Below are 18,044 nucleotides of genomic sequence, written 5' to 3' on the forward strand. Positions count from 1 at the left end.
TTCTATGGCTTCCAGACTCATGTTCCAGATATTATCTTCCTCCTTCTAAAACTGAACCAAACTGAAACAAACCAATATGACTTTTGTGGGGGGACACAAACATCCAGTTCTTTGTATTTACCAGTAACTGTATTTCCTTGGGTGTTTGTCCCTCTCCCATCGCCTGTGTCATCTCCCAAAGTAAACACTATTCTAATTTTTATGATGGTCATTTTCTTCCCTTAAAAAAAAAAATCACATATATCCTCTTCTACCTCCTGTGACCTGCCTTTCCCTCTGGAATAATGTTGTCTTTACTTATGAGTTTGTTTTTTTTTCTTTTTCTTTTTTTTCTTTTTAGTCGAGGGTGGATGGTGATGGAAGGAGACTTGATTGGGGTGAACACATAGTATACAGATGTATTATTATAGAACAGTATACTTGGAACCTATATAATTTTATTAACTAGTGTCACCCCAATAAATTAAATAAAAAGTCACATAGAGCTATATGCTTAAATAATACATTTTCCTTTGCTTATTCTTAAACTTTGGAAAAGGACATCCCTCTATACACTGTCTTTGGGGCTTGTTTTTTTTACTTGTCATAATGTTGTTAAAATTTATACATAATGATGATTGTAGTGATATATTTTATGGCTGTGTAATATTTTACTACGTAAATAAACTGCAAGTTTTTAAATCCGTCATAGAGTCAGTGAGCAGTGGGGTTGCATAAACATTTTTAGTGTTATGAACAGCGCTGCTATGCTCATAATGTACATTGCAAAAGTTCCTCTTGAGGGTTGTATCAGGCAGGACCAGCAGATTTCTCTGTTGAAAATTAACCTCTAGATATAGATGGCTTAACATAGCAAAGGTTGGTTTCTTGGGGGAGTCTCAGGGACCCAGGCTGCAGAGGATTCACCATCATTAGCTGTATCTTTAAGAATGTAAGGCTTTTGCATCCTTGGAGGGGAAGAGGGACAGTGTAGAACTGCTTGGGGCTTTGGTTGTATCCCAGAAGTGACAGATGACTAGTGCTACCCACATTTCCTTTATCTGAAGTGGCCATATGGCCAAAGCTAATGCAAGAGAGGGAGGGGGAGAACTGTAGGGGAGCAGATGAAAGTTTGTGATCACCTTTTCTCTGCCATTTAGGAGCGAGATTCCTGGGTTGTGTAGGGCTTATGAATATTCAGTTTTACAGAACCAAATTGTTTTCCAAAGTGCCAATGCAAATTTATACTTTCAATACCAGTGCACAAGAGATGTAATTTATAATATTTTTCAGAGCATCTAACCCTATTTTCTCACCAAAGCCCTTTTCTTTGTGGCATTTTTGTGTGTGTACTTTTACTTCCATGGAAAGTGAATAGAAACATTCTGAAGCTTGTTTTCCAGATAAAATGAGTGGTTGGTTTAAACAAGTGATGTGGCAAATTTCTGGTGTTTTTATTTGTCTCTAGCAGCTATCCTTCCTTTGTGTGTGGTAATAATGCTCTTTCATTTCTTTGACCATGTTTTCCAACTGCATGGGGTTAAGATGTCCTATTACTGTTTTTTATTCTCCTTCTTCCCCCAACACACACACTATCCTACCATAACACAGCCTGCATGATTTTGATTGTTTTATCCCTTTGCTATAGTGATTCTTCAGGGGTGGGCCAGCGAGCCAGACAAGATAATCAGAGACTAATGTAAAATTTTGCTTATGAAAGTTCAGAGAAAGAGGCACTCCTTTTAAAAAATATTTTTATCTATTCTAGAGAGACGAAGGGAGAGGGAGAGAGAGAGAAACTTCAATGATATGAGAATCATTGATCTGCTGCCTCCTGCATGGCCCCTACTGGGGATTGAGCCTGAGATGAAACCTGGGCATGTGCCCTGACTTCCTGGTTCATAAACCGACACTCAGCTACTAAGCAACACCAGCCAGGCCTCCTTTTGAGAGCTTGTTTGGAGGTTCTAGCAGGGGAGCGCAGCTACTCGTATACCCTTGACCGAAGGCCGGTCCTCTCCTCTTGGGGGAAAGTCATCCTCTTCGACCGAGCGCGCAGCTTCGGGAGGGACGCACATGGATCGGTGAGGGAGGAGGGGGACACACGCCTAGCCAGCCAGATCAGCAGAATCAACCCTGGCGATCAATGGGGTGACAGATGTCGCAGCCAGATCGTCCTCACATCCCCCAGGCCTCCTTTTGAATTGGACTGAAAGTTGTAAGGGCCATGTATACCTATCGCTGCCATTGGCTGGCTGCCCTAGACACCTCAAACATACTGTGTACAGACGAAAGCCAATATAAAAAGTAAAGAGAGGCCAAGTGCAGGTGAGAGAGACACAGAGCCTTGGCCTCATGGCTCGATCTCCGTGATTTAGCTTTGTCTGAAGACTACTTCCTAGACTTTTCAGTTCTATGATCTAAAACATTCCCTATTTTGCCTACACTCATTTCAGTCCTCATCAGAGTGAGTGGCAGGGATAGGATTTGATTCTGGTCTTCAGTCTCTTGGTTGGACTCTTCTGACAAATTTCACTGGCATTCTTGGCTCTGTTCTTCTGGGCTAAATATTACCAGCTTTGGTTTTCACGTTGTTTTTTGGAGACCTAAGACAACCTCAGGGGCAGGAGAAGGCTTTAAGATTCTGAGAAAACATTTGGAAGGTTACAAGTAATGTATCACAGCACAAATTGCAATATTAGACAATTTTGTCATTGTTCCCAAGACTGGAAATTGATTCTTAAGCTGGTCCATGGCAGCATAAAGAGGTACACATTCATCACCTCCCACAGGAAGGTGAGATTTCATCTCTGTGCTTACCGCTGAGTGACAAACAGTTAATTAGACACATAAAGCATTTTCTAACATAGTCGGTTTGGAACTTGCAGTTTTGCTGCTGACAGAGAAAAGAATCCCAGAGAGTGCAGGGGTCTGAACACTAAATAAATCCAGAACCTTCTCGGATGTCTCAATAACTGCCAAGGCAGCTCTGAGGCCAATTAATCAAAACAAATTTACAATCAAACCCACAAAGAAGCGCTAATTGCTGTGTTTGCTGTGTGTGTGTGTGTGTGTGTGTGTGTGTGTGTGTGTGGGAAAGATGTGCTGAAAAGGGAAACCTGAAGGTGGGGAGGGAGAAAGGCCTGTCAGTGTCCTAAGGGCAGCACTGCAGGCCTTTGCATATGGGGCCCAGGACTCTGCTCCTGTTCAGGCAAGGATGCCTCATCCCAGTGGGGCTGGCGATGCAGGCCCTGTCCTCTAGGAAAATGCAGGGGACCTTGTGCCTGTCCGCCAGGATAAGGCCTGCTGTGAACCAAACATCTGTGTCCCCACAAAAGGCATCTACTGATGCCTACTCTACATTGTGATGGTATTTGGTTTGGAACTGGAGCCTTTGGTAGATAATCAGGCTGTGTGGGTGGGGCCATCATAATGGTATTAGTGCCATTAAAAGGAGAGACAGGAGAGAGCTTGCTTTTCTCCTTGCTCTTCACTCTGTGAGGACGCAGTGCGAAGATGCGCGTGTGTAAGCAGGAAGAGGGTTCTCACCAGAACCCAACTGTGCTGGCAGATTTCCATCTCAGACTCCCAGCCTTCAGATTTTCTATGAAAAAGAAATGTTTGTTAGGTTAGATCTATGGTCTGCAAACTGCGGCTTGTGAGCCACATGTGGCTCTTTGGCCCCTTGAGTGTGGCTCTTCCACAAAATACCATGGCCTGTGCCAGTCTATTTTGAAGAAGTGGAGTTAGAAGAAGTTTAAAATATTTGGCTCTCAAAAGAAATTTCAATCGTTGTACTGTTGATATTTGGCTCTGTTGACTAATGAGTTTGCGGACCACTGGGTTAGACCATATGTGGTATATTGTTGTAGCAGCCCTAAGATAAGGCCTGTTTTTCCAGGAAAACATGACCTTCTAGACTCTGCCCTTGGGTCTGCAGGAGTGTAACAGGGATAAGGAATGCAGAGGCTTAAAGTTCTGGAGGAGCCATATCTTTCCCAACCATATCTAGTGAGTAGGACCTGGGGCTTGTAGACAGGCAATAACAGCTTTCATGTGGGCTACTGTATAGCTTTGGTCGTTTGCATTACAGACACTCTCTTGCCTCTGAATTCCTATTCTGCATACTGCGGCACATGGATCTCACATGAAACCCAACCTGCTTCAGTTTTCAGAATATGATGAACTTAAGGCAGATATAACTTAGTTGCCTGGACTGCCATCGGTCTGGCATTGATATTTGATGACTCTGAGCTACAATATTGGCTGTTGTCTTTAGAGTTGTGAACTTTTGATTTTTAGTTCTGTTTTCTTATTTTGGATTTTGGTTCTTCTATCCTCTTTGTTCCATTTCTTCCCAAGCCTTCCTGGCTCCTAGAATCTTGTTCACAAACCTTGGCTGTTATTGCTGGGTGCTAACTCTCTGAACAGTTCCTAATGCTGGTCACTTGGTCACTCAACATGCACTGACCCAGTGGTTGGCAAACTCATTAGTCAACAGAACCAAATATCAACAGTACAACAATTGATATTTCTTTTGAGAGCCAAATGTTTTAAACTTAAACTTCTTCTAATGCCACTTCTTAAAAATAGACTCACCCAAGCAGTGGTATTTTGTGGAAGAGCCGCACGCAAGGGGCCAAAGAGCCACATGTGGCTCATGAGCTGCAGTTTGCCGACCACGGCACTATTGAGTGAGAGAGTCTGGCTGGCTTGCGTCTCCATCTCCCTTCTGAGGGCACAGTTGTATTACATTTTCTAGCTTCCTTTCTAGGTGGGTGGGACCATGTGCCAGAGTTCTGGTTAGTGGAATATAAGGGGAAGTGATGGATGTTACTTCTAGCTTGGCCACTAAATCTGGGCCCAGCCACTAAAGTCTCCCTAGAAATTCGTCTTTAACTACTGGTTGGATATAGAAAATTCAGAGGAGGATTGGAGGCCCTGGATGGAAGGAAAGACTGGGGGAGAAGATCCCAGGGTCTGAATGATTGTGCAAAACACGGCCCCAAGCTGACCTGCATTCATTTGTGGTTTATATAAAAAATACGCATTTAATGGCCTAAGACACTGGGATATTGAGGCTGTTTGATTCAGCAGTTAGCTTGTCTTGATAAACATATCTTCTGTGCATCTATTCAGGTAACAGATGTCTACTGAGAGCCTACAAAGTGCTAGATTCTGTGTGAATGCTGGGGGCAGTCGTGAGAACAATTTAGACCTTGACCTCTCAGCTCTTATAATCCACTACTGGTGACAGGTGACAGTGAGATGGAGGGCTGGTGGAAGAAGATGAAATTCAAAAAAGTGTGATCAACACTGTCAAGGAATTGATGTCTATAACCTGATATAATACAATTGGATACGGAGGGTTTCCTGAAGTTGAAGACCTTGGCTTGTTATGACAATAGAGCAGTGCTCTGTGTGAGTTGGTAGGTAGTTTACGTGGTGTAAAGAGGTCCTTTTGGATAAAGAAAAGCTTAACTAAAAGGATGGTCTAGCTCATGGGAAAGGAGTTAGAAGCTTACTGCGTCCTACTGGATCCTCGCCAATGTGCACGTGGTAAGGTAGAATCCTCATTATCCTGTGAAGTAGGTATCGTCCCCATTCTCTGTAGCAAAGACTGAGGCTCAAGGGCATTAAGTTACTTGTCTGAGGTCACACAGCTAACAAGTGGTAGGACTGGCCTTCTGACCTAAGCCTCCTGGGCCCTTTCCTTGGACCGTGCCTGTGGCTGGGTCAGTGTTCCTGCTCTCACAGCTTCATGGGATGAGCGACCACATGCTGCTCACGAGCTCCCTTCAGTCTTGGGAATGAAAGCAAGTACCGCGGCCCTCCCTCCCTGGAGAGATACACACTCCATTAGTTTTTCATTTGCTGGAAGCATCGGTTTTTTAATATTTTCTCTTTCTTTTTATCTCAGGGGAATACCATTCGGTACAGATTTATTATTAATTCCCTAGTAACATGCTTAGCTGCTCAATTTTTTTTCTTTTTTTTTACTGTTGCTTGTAAAAGAAGGCCTGCCTGTTCCTGAGGTTTCAGGGACTTCGATCACTCTGGGATGAAATATCACCTTGTGAGACGTTAGAAGGAGGGTACAGGAAAAAGTTACTCTCTCCACCTCCCACCCCATCTGCCTTTTCTCTGGCTAAGCAGCAGCTACTTATTAGAGGCTTTTCCCCACCAGGCTAATCCTGTGCTGTTTCTCCACAGTCCTCTCCTTGTAAGGAATATCAAACTTATGCTTAAAATGGCATTTTCAGAGGAAAATAATCCTTAGTAACGGGCTTAAGTCATCAGTAGGGCATCCCCTAAGGGCTCCCACTGTGAAAGCGGGCTGAGAGATTGTCCATCCCCCTACTTAGTGCACAGAGACTCTAGTATCATATAATATATAGATGCAACAAAGCACACTTTTGATGTTTTTTTTCCTAAACTATTGAGAATTTTTAAATGAGAATTCAAGAGAGTTAACTTCATAAAAACAAAAATTATTTTTTTTAACAAATATTGATTGCTCATTTATTTGACAAATACTGATGAGACACACTATGTGTCAGGCACACTGAGCTCATCACTGCAGTGAAACATAGAGCTACACTTAGCTCTCCACCGAGCTGATACTAGGAAAGCGACCTCTGTCCCCACAGAGCTTATAGTCTTGTGGGAGACATGAACATTAAGCAAGTAAGCACAGTGGTACATTTAGAGAACCCTATAATTATCTCACCTGTGAATTAACCTGCCTGAATTTGGTGGGATGCAGGTATGAACAGTTTCGTGCCTTTCTCTGCACTTGTTGATGCTCCCATTACTTAATGACTAAATTTTAGTGGGGATTCTATGACTTTCCAGACACAAAAAATTCCAGTCCAGATTAATTAGAAAGTCCACTCCCTTATCTGGACACACTGCTTGTTTCTCTTCCAGTCTTGGCCTGACGGGTGGGACAGGCACTGGGAAGCGGGGCATGGTCTGCTTTTCTGTTCCCTTTCTCTGTTTCAGTCTGTCAACTTTGCAGTGCACATGTGCTGTGTGAAGCTGGGAATGTGCTGGGTTGTGAGGAGGGTTTACAGAAAAGAAGCAAAGCTTTTTTTATTTTTATTTTTTAAAAAAATATATTTTATTGATTTTTCACAGAGAGGAAGAGAGAGGGATAGAGAGTTAGAAACATCGACAAGAGAGAATCATTGATCAGCTGCCTCTTGCACACCCCCTACTGGGGATGTGCCCGCAACCAAGGTACATGCCCTTGACCGGAATCGAACCCGGGACCCTTTAGTCTGCAGGCCGACGCTCTATCCACTGAGCCAAACCGGTCCCTGCGAGGCAGAGCTTTTTTAATCAACCAGAGCCACGTGTAGTCCTCCCTTGACTCCCGATTGTCAGGGTGGCAGCTCTCTCCACTCCTGCCCTAGCCTCCATGGTGCAGCTGGCAATCTTGGGCAGGATACAGCCAGGCTCCCTTTTGCAGTGCTTACTCTACCTGTGGAAAACACGCAAGATGTATCATAGGGCTGTTGGGAGGGCCAAGTGAGTTGCTGCTATTTCCCATTCTCTTTCCAGTTCCCCATCTCTCTGCTTGGATAAACAAGGGGAGATCAAGAGCTCTGCTGACTGAAGACGTCAGTATTCCCTTTTGCATCGACACATACCAACTTCTATGGACGATTCTCTTACTCTGTCACTTGGCTTTGTGACAAGATGTATGCTTTCACCCCAACTCTCTATGAGTTGTAATAACTCCTCTTCCAAATTACTAAAAAATCTATTGTGTGGCCTTGAGTCTGGGTGACCACCGCAGGGCTGGTTCTGCTACTAGTAAGTCCCATGGGCTGTGTTTGGTGGTCTCATGAAGAATGTAAGGGTACTTTGCTCCTGTTGTTCTCAGCACTGGAGCTTTAGTTAATGAGAGATAGAAAAAGTCCCCCTTAATATCCTGCTACAACTAATTGCAATATGTACTATGAGAGAAAACGTAGGGTACTAGGAGTGTTTATAAAATGACTTCATCCAGACTGGGATGGATTGGAAAGATGGGTTAGGAAGGGTGTCCCGAAGGAATTAACTTTTAAGCAGAGACCTGGAAGATCTCCAGGAGTTTAGGGCAGGACTGGTCAGTGGCATTGGTTTCAGGCAGAAGAAACAGCACAGGAAAGGCATCAAGGCAAGAAGGAGGTTGGCTCTATGAGAGAGGAAGGAGCAGGCTGGGGAAAAATTTGCCTAAAGTTCTAAAAAATTATTTTACATGTTAGATGTTTTTAAATGTAGAGCTATACTTAGCTCCTCACTGCAGTTAAATAATTGCTTAAATGCCATGGCTTCCCCTACATTGATTTCATCATTATTTATAGTGTCCTAATTGCAATTTGCTACTTATAAAAACATTTATGGCATTTTGTAATTATTAACACATCATTTAGGGGATCTATAATGTCTTTTACTTTTGAAAGTTAGTTGTACCATTACATAAATCCAATATTAATTACTTGAGAGCCTCGATGCCAAATGCAACAAAATATTCTTCTAGATGTATATCCAGAGCAATTAAAATTCAGTAAGTGTTTGTTTTATTGGTACACATGTTGTAGATGTGTCATATGTAGGTATACACATATATGCTCTGTGTGTGTGTTACATACATATTTTACAGTATAGAGGGAAGTTTAGAGTGTTATCACTCTCATTCCTGTGCCAAAACATGGAAAATCATATTTTCTATCACATGTTAAACTATAAAATCAACACATGTATAAAAGTCATAGCAGAAATAGGCAGATTCAAAATGAATCCCGGGCATCCTAAAATTGACTGTAGACTGATGGAATGAGCACATGCAATTGATATGGGATATATCACTCATAAGCAGAGGAAGGTCAGCCTTGGAGACATCCATCAGCAAGAGCTGGTAATTCTCATCTAGGCATTGGCAAGGTTTGGGTCACACATAGTAACCTTTAACCCTTGTGAAAAAAAATATAATAGGCAATTCTATTTGATGCCACTAATCCACTGAACCAGCTAATACCTTGTTTATAATTTGTTCTTCTAGGCAGGAAGGTCCTCCAATAGAAGGAGAATATAACAGTATTTTGGTGGGAATAACAGTTTTATTATATAATATCTACACTAATAAAAGAGAAAGACACAAATTAACCATAACTTTGTTACCCCCACCAGCCAATCAGGAGTGAGTATGCAAATTAATCCAACAAAGATGGCAGGTTTATTTGCATACTCAGGCGCTGAGTGGCTTCAGGTGGGGTGTGATGCTTGCATCTTCACCATGGCTATGATGCAGGCCTTCTGCACTGCCCCAACAGCTCCGGGCCTCTGGGCAGTGTGGGAAGGCAGAAAGGCCATTCTAGGTTGAAGTGAAGGCAGAAATGCAGCTCCAGCAGGAGCAAAGGTGGCGCCGGCAACCAGGGGAAGGAAGGCCCATTTTTGCATGAATCTTCATGCATCGGGCCTCTAGTAAAGTAATAAATGAGCATTCTGACTTCCTGAATCCCATTGCCAGGAGATGCTCTCTTCGTTTCCCTTTGAAACCACCCTCTAGCATTTCCTGGCTGAGAATGCTCTGGTGGCCATAGAAAGCCTCAGATAGACACTCAGGAGCTTGAAGTAGGAGCAAAAGTAGATGGTGTGTGGAAATAGCCACCAAAGTTGCAGGGAAGGGATGAGGGGATATGGATAAGGCACCAGGAATGTCTGCCACAATTTCCTTGAAATTGGAACCTAGAGTCCAGTGAACAGGGCGGTGCTTGTTATCAAAGAGGCTATGCAGATGCTCAAGATAATATGACACCCCTCTGCCCCCATTATAAAAGGGATGGAGCTGGGAGCAAGTCCAGTGATCTGGCTTGAGAGGCTGTGTGTAGAACCCTCCTCTGTACTCTCTAACTTGGATAAATCACCTTTGTTCTGGCTCACGATGTCATTCAACTAGTTTCAGCTTCATCCTTTTGGATGTTAAATAAAGGCTAGGGTGCATTCATGTCATAACCTTCATCCAAATTTCAGACTTCACTAGATTAGGCATAATCCATTATAATTGCAATTTGCTGGCAAACATTTTATTTTTCTCAACACTCCAGTATTATCTTTATTATTTGGTTTTCTCCTCAATGTCAGATTTTATATAAGCCAGACCCCCTTTTCTACTTCCCAACAACTCTTCTTCTTTTTAATAAAATCACTTCATGAGAATTGTTACAAATGGAGAAGAGAAGAAGGACAACAGAGTTGGACAAATGAACAGATACTGAGTACCCAGGTAAATTCACTAGTTCTTTGATTTACTTCATCTTATCAAACTCATGGATGGGTGTGGCGTATGATTCAAATTTAACCTCAGCAAAATTCAAAATGTTGGGTCTGCTGAAAAGTACAAGAAATAACAAACATTGAATGTTCAATTGCCAAAGGTTTTATTTATTTATTTTTTTTATCTGTGTTGCTTCAAAGTGGGTCATCACTGTAGGCATAAGATATAATTTGCTGATTTTTAACATTAGGTATTTTAGGCATTTTATTTTATGATGTGTAGTCTATGTTTGACACTATCTGTGAGGTAGGAATAAAATGTAATTTTGACTTGTCTTATAGGATATGAATTATTTCTTTGATTTTAGTTTTAAAGAACAAACTTGTTAGGCTGTTTTTATCTTTATTGGCTTGTTGAGTTATTTCTGGAATTAGAATATGACTTTGCTTGATATCTTACCAACATAGGGCCACATCCTTTATTTATATCATAAAAGGTGACAGACAGAAATGCTTTTGATTAGCACCTGTCCTCCAAGTCACCCCCATTCAAACACCTTTTGGAGAGCGCACTGCTTCTCCTTGTTTAATCAAAGTGGACATCATGTCCCTACTTCAAGTTGAAAACATTTAATGCTAAAGTCTCAGCCTGAGTTTTATTTATAAACCAGTTGCCTGTGAAATACGCAGAAGCACTTGAAATTAGTAATAATGAGTAGAATATATACATATTTAAAAAATACATGGATCATTTCCTGTCTCTTCTTGTGGCTAAGGCAGACTAGGAGAGCAGCAGCCTCCTACAGCTGCCATTATCATTCCACATTTCTCTTTTATTGCCCATCAAACATGTATAGATTTAATGACCTGGAGAGGGATCAGTGAAATTCTTCACAGCACTGCATGTTTATTAATGAGCCTCCTGTTCATTGTGATGTGTTAGTGTCAGGATTATGCCAGTGGTTTTGCAGGAGGCAATTAAGGATTTCTCTATTCCTGATAAAAAGGAAATTAGCCACTGATCAGCAGCACAGAGCAAGTCAATATCTTGGCAAGTGCATGGGAAAGGGGAAAGACGAGGCCTACAAAGAGGTTAGAAGATGGGAAGAAGTTTGATGAGTTTGCTCTGTTATAGAACATGACAAAAGGGAACAGCAGCCAGGGCTGTGAAAGAGGAAATGATGAAAAAGAATAGGAGCAAAAAATAACTTAAAAATAGATGGAAGTGTAGGTCTTTGCAATGGCTCTTAGTTTCCTTTGGCAGTTAAATTAATATTTACTTAATTCAATTAAATTTATTTCAATTCCATTTAAGAGGAATTTCTTGATCAACTATGTATTTGAGCCTATGGAGGGTTTTTGGAGGGATGTAAAAATAATTAGGATTTAATCCATGCCTTCAAATAGCAAACAACAAAACAAACATTAAAAACACCAAAACCACCATAAAACCTAAAAAAACCCAAAAATTTAGGAAGACTTTATCAAGGGTTTCGGGAAGGAGGTCCATCAGCAGATTTAGGCATTGGACAAGCATTTATTGCAGGGTCATTCCATGTGACTCTAGCACTTTTCATTACATCATCACCCTTGTTATGGAATTGTGTCTCCAAATTCTTATGTTAATGTTCTAACCCCTAGTGTGATTGCATTTGGAGATAAGGTTTCTAAAGGAGTAACTAACATTAAATGAGGTCATTAGGGTTGACCCTAATCCAATATGAGAGAAGACTGTGTCCTTATGAGAAAAGACTAGGACACAGACACACAAAGAATGAAGACCATGTGAAGGCCCAGGGAGAAGGTGGCCATCTACAAGCTGAGGACAGACGCTTAAGAAAAAACCAACACTGTTGAAACCTTGATCTTGAACTTTGAGCCTCCAGCACTGTGAGAAAATAAGTTTTTGTTGCTTAAGCCATGTAATCTATGGCACTTTGTCTGTGGCAGCCCTGGCAAACTAAGGCAATCTTGAAAGAGAGGAACTATAATCCCACTTTCAAATGAAATTGAGGTTTAGAAAGTTATGCCAGTAATCTGGGTTTGCAAAACGAATAACTGGTTTTTAGAAGTTGGGCTTTCAGAACTGGGATCAAAAAAACTCCAAATATAGTCATTGCTAACACCAGCATTAAGGTTATGAGCATCAGAATTTCTAAATGAATCTTGAAATTTTAGTCAACAGTAAGCTTTATATGTATGGTTAAGACATGTCAATTCAGCCGAAACCGGTTTGGCTCAGTGGTAGAGAGTCGGTCTGCGGACTGAAAGGTCCCAGGTTCGATTCCAGTCAAGAGCATGTACGCTGGTTGTGGGCACATCCCTGGTAGGGGGTGTGCAAGAGGCAGATGATCGATGTTTCTCTCTCATCGACGTTTCTAGCTCTCTATCCCTCTTTCCTCCTCTCTGTAAAAAATCAATAAAATATATAAAAAAAAGACATGTCAATTCAAGCAAAGTCAGGATTTCTAGTAATCTGTGATATAAAATGGGGTAGAATCTTCTTCTACTTACTGCTCACCTAGAGTACCACATTCAGATTTTAAGATCATTCCTTTAGGAAAATATAAACGCATTAGGACTTGTTCCAAAGACTCTGGGGGAGATGATGTAGTCAGAGGTGCTAAACAAGAAAAAAATACCTCAATCCAGGTAACATCTGAGTAATAAGTCAGAGGAGATGTTTTAGACTTTTATTTTAAAATTCCAAACTTTGAACTAAAATTTACAAAGTAAAAAAAAAAAAATGATTTTGTACTTAATTTCTTTGGCTTTAAATTCTCATTGGGATGTTGACAGTAGGCAGGGCTTTATATTAAAATGTTGGAAATTTCTTTATATTAAAATGTTTGGCATTTTATTATTGGAGTGCTTATTTTTCTAATATTATTTAGTCTTTCAGCAGAACACATGAAATGTTATGCTAGACAGTGTTTCTGAAACAATATGGATTGAGAAATGGAAAAAGAGTTGACTTTCAGCTGTGCCTTCAGAATAGCCTTGGGATTGGTTTGACTGATGCATGGCTTTGATCTAGATCAGAACCTTCTGGGGGGAAATCTAATTACTTAGCAGGTCTCCCCAGGACCAGCAGTCGTTGATATCTGGGGACCGTCCTTGGGCTGATGGGGACAGAGCTGCCCGGATAGAAAACTGCGTCCCTTCCCTCAGGAAGGTGGCTACACTCCTGTCAACTATGGGATTAATAGTCAAATGCAGAGGATAAGCGGAAACTGGGAAATGCTTTTCCATAACTATTAGATTCTACGATGATAGATTTTTCTCTAAACATAATCTTAGGCCATTAACTCTGCCACTGGGGAGGTGGTACATTTGGAAAGAATAATTGAACATACATAGCTTAGTCTTTGACCTTTTTCTTGGGAGAACTCGGGAGAGAAGGGGACCTTCTCTACTCTATGGACAAGGAACCCCTGCTCCCCACTAGCTCCCCTCCAGCTCCCCACCCTTGGGGAGGTGTGCCAGACTCGATACTGGCAGTTACTGGGCTGGTGAGTATTTTTGGTTTAAGCCATATCTTCCAAGTTACTTCAGGGTGATATTGTAATCTTCCTCTGCCTTCTCTTTGTTTTATCAAATTATTCAATTTGAGAAACCTGGGCAGGGAAGAGGTATTCTAATTTTTGGAATCAGAAATTTCAGCAGGTACGCAGAAATAAAATTCAATATAAAGCGATTCTATTTTTGGACTACAAATATTAATTGTTGTCCTATTAAAGTGCAAAACTTTTTCTTTGGGTCAAGATAGGCACATTAGACAGTCATAATTTTTTTTTTGCAATTTTAATAATTTCTCCTTTAATCGATGACTTTCAAGAAGAAACTGATTATGAGTAGTCAGCAATCTGTAAACTTGCACAGCATTTATTATATGTCAACCATTCTAAGTGCTCTTCATACATTAATTAATTCACTTCTATGAAGTAGCAAACTTATGATGTGTTACTATTTTAATCCTTATCTGGGGATACATTTTTATTGATTTTAGAGAGAGAGGAGGGTGGGGGGAGTGACAGACAGACAGACAGGCAGAAACATCAATATAACAAACATTGATTGGTTGCCACCTGTAGGAAGCACAAGCAGGGATGGAACCCACAACCTTGCTATGTGCCCTGACCAGGAATTGAACCCACAACCTTTTGGTGTATGTATAGGATGACACTTCAATTTACTAAGCCACCCGAACAAGGCTAGTAGTATTTGTATGCCCATTTTATAGTTCACACTAGAGCTGGGATGTAATCCTAGGTAGGTTGACTCCAGAATCCATCCTCTTAACTATTATGCCATACTGCTGCTGATAATAATAATAATTTAAAAACTACCACAGGAATGTCAACGAAGTTCTGTGTTTTTTAAAATGACACCTTTATCAGTTCTGATTTTGAAACACCTCATATTGAATTCTATGAAAATCTCTCTCCCTTTGGCTCTCTTATTTTGCTTGGACTTGTTAATAAGCATGTTTTTTAATTTTTTATTTAGTATTGGGTTATCCAACAGTGGCCCTGAATGGGAAGTTGCCCTATCAGCATTAAGCATTAACCTAATAAAAATGTAACAGGTGGGACTATTGGGGTGGGAAAGAATACACTACATTCTTTGCCACCAAAGGCATAAGAGAAGCAAGTGGCTTGTGAATCTCTTGAGTTCTTCTGCAGCACTTTGAATTTACATATATATATTTTAAATCCGCTGGAGAGGTCTCTTACCTTCTAAGCTATGTGCCAAACTGCCTTTTCTCAATATAATGAGCCATAATTACTTGATAATCTTTCAAAGGGCATTATCTCTGGGACCTAAAAATCTCCTTTATAAAGGCTTTCTCAGGGTTGATTTGTTAATACCATTTGTTAAAATGCAGTTATACCTTTTGGAGATCAAATTGCTACAACTATAGTGAATTTTTTAATAGTGGGCTAAAAATGTTAGACTCATGTACTTATGAAGGTTATCTGATGTCTGTCTAGAAATATTGCACTGTATATCTGCATGATCTATGGTTATATCTAAGAGGGTGGGAGCAGAACTATGCCTGATCTTGCTGTCAGCTTTCTTATTGAAATTATTTTAGTTTTTATTTAATTCCTGTTGTACCCCCAACACCAACACCCTTTTTTCTTCTTCTTCTTCTTCTTTTTTTTTAATACCAGCATTTATGAAGTTGTAATGAGACTGTCTGAAGGAAAACCACATTCTCTGCCGAGACCACTTCTGGATTAGCCTATAGCTAATTTAAATTATTCCTCGAGTACTAGCCAAATTCGGCATGAAGGGAGATAGAAATAGAGATAGAGGGCAATTTGTAGAATCTGATACATGCTTTTTCAGAATAAGCGCTCTCTTTCACATGGCAGGCATGGACTAGTTAGAGGCTTTGATGTCACTTGGAACCCACTGGTCGTACAGCCTTAATCACTGTAGGTTTGTTTTTCTATCCTTTGGTCAACCTGAGCCGCATGATTCCTACATATGTTCTTTTTTTAAATTTCTTTATTGATTAAGGTATCACATATTTGTCCTCAACCCCCCATTCCAATCCCCCCCTCCACTCATGCCCCCACCCCGCTATTGTCCTTGACCACTGGTTAGGCTCATGTATGTGCACACAAGTCCTTTGGTTGATCTCTCCCTTTATCCCCACCCTCCCTTTGAGTTCCAACAGTCTGACCCATGGCTCCTTATCTCTGGATCTGTTCTTGTTCATCAGTCTATGTTGTTCACCATATGTTCTTTTCCCTTTCCTTCAGTTTATTTAATTTATCCTATTTTAAAGGTCCTATCTACTTTTAGGTCCCAAGTATTCCTGTACACATTTTTGACACCGAGGTCTTTATCGTAGTCTTGTCTCACTTCCAATCAGTTGAGTAGCGAGCAGCCTGTGCATTAACATTTAGAATACCCTCACTGACACAATGACCCAGCCATTTGCTATACAAATGTAATCAAATCTATTAATGCCTTTATAGATCAAGTTTATTTCTTCTTTATGGAAAGCAGTTCAGGAGAAATGGCACAGAGGAACAATGGGGTTGGTGTCTAGTGGGTATAGATGAGAGAATTTTCCCCTTTCAATTGCCTCACAAATCATGGAGAGCATTTTTTTTTTGTTTAGCAATAAACTCTTAAGCTGAAACTTGGGCTGAATGTAATTTTCTTTCAGGCAAGATAACGATGGGTAGGGAAATTAGTTGTTTGCTAAGGAAGATGCATAAAAGAAAAAAAAAAGTCTTTCAGTGTAATTTCTGGCTGGAATCTCATGGGACTCCCTGCTCCAATAATTGCCATTAAAGTCCACTGTCTTGTCGAAGAGAATTCTGAAATCAGCACTAGGGGGGAAGGTTTCTTATGTACGTTTTTGTGTGAGGAGGGATATTCTGTACGTTATGAGCTTGCGTTGAATTCAAGTTTGTGATTATATTTACAGAAAAACTAAGTTTCCAGGCAGAAGAAGGAAGATGGGTTATGAACACAGTTCAGAGGATTACGATTTTTTTTGTCGCATACATTTGATTTTTTTTCATGCCATAGCAAGGTAAGCCCACTAGAGGTCAGTAAAAGGCAAGCGGATGTCTGCACACCCTGGTGGATTTCTTATTATTATAGCTTTAACACTGGGGTTTTTGAAAGCTTTCTTTTAAAGATGACTAAAACGTGGAATTTAAGATTTCCGTGGAGAGGGGAGAAAAATAAAGAACTTCACCTCTAAAACCATGAAACTGGGGGAAAAAATGTTTGAAGAGATTTCACAGCAGAAAACTTGCTTTCACTATTGTTATCTAAGAATGAACAGGGATATTTACCTTCAGATCTTTTGGGTATGGGCGTTAATGGTTGTAAGAAAGCCTACTGCACACAACAGGAAGGCACCTCCTTCCTCTGGCCTCCACAGCACATTTTAGTTACCTCGATGGCACTTACCGAATTGCTTACTAATTTTTCGTGTACATGCCTTTGTTTTGTAAGCTTCTTGATGACAGGAGTCTGACCTCAGGCACTTAACAATCCTCTACATTTGGACATTGCTTGACTAGAGCATTGCATGTAGTCAAAAGAGTTTATGGGACATCTATGAATAAATGCATAATGTTTTCATTATTATTACTAATATTACTTACAAAGTACAATAGTATTTGTGTGTGTTTGTTTCTTTTTCATTCTTTAGAGAATTGAAAGTGGGTAAACACCCATATGCTCGCTTTCCTCTTTTAAAATTAGTCAAAGTGAGTACGTCTCAAGTTTATCAGTTTGCTTTTTAATTTCTGGTCAAATTCAGACTTGAAAACGAATGTCTTCAGATGTAAAATGCAGGAGAAAAAAAAAAAGACCACTGTCATTTTAACCATCACTAGTTTTCTTGCATAGAGTCAAGGATGTCAGAGCTTTTCCAACTGATGGGTGTTAGTCTGGCAAGCAGGAAATTCTGGCCTTCAATTCTCAAGTTGTCAGACTCTCTCACAGACCTGCTGCACGATGGAAGGCTATCTAATATCAATCAGACATTGGCCATTATGTTATTTTCTTCTGACAGGCTTTAAGCGCTTTCCCTTTAAGATGGGCTTTTGCTGTTTTCCTTAGTTTTGTGTTTTGAAGTCCTGGAGAGGAAGCAGGTACCCGAACTGAAATCCAGAGTCCTCTCCGCTTTGGCATCCACACCTTTCATGGTAGGTGGCTCACCGTGGTGCCTTTGAACACATAGCCCCAGTGGGAGCCCTATTATCTGCTGAATATTTCTGGAGATGTTTATGTAGAACATGGAGCACCACAGGCCAAGA

The sequence above is a fragment of the Pipistrellus hanaki genome (assembly GCF_964339955.1).
Source record: "Pipistrellus hanaki genome assembly, chromosome: 1".
Taxonomy (NCBI): Eukaryota; Metazoa; Chordata; class Mammalia; order Chiroptera; family Vespertilionidae; genus Pipistrellus; species Pipistrellus hanaki.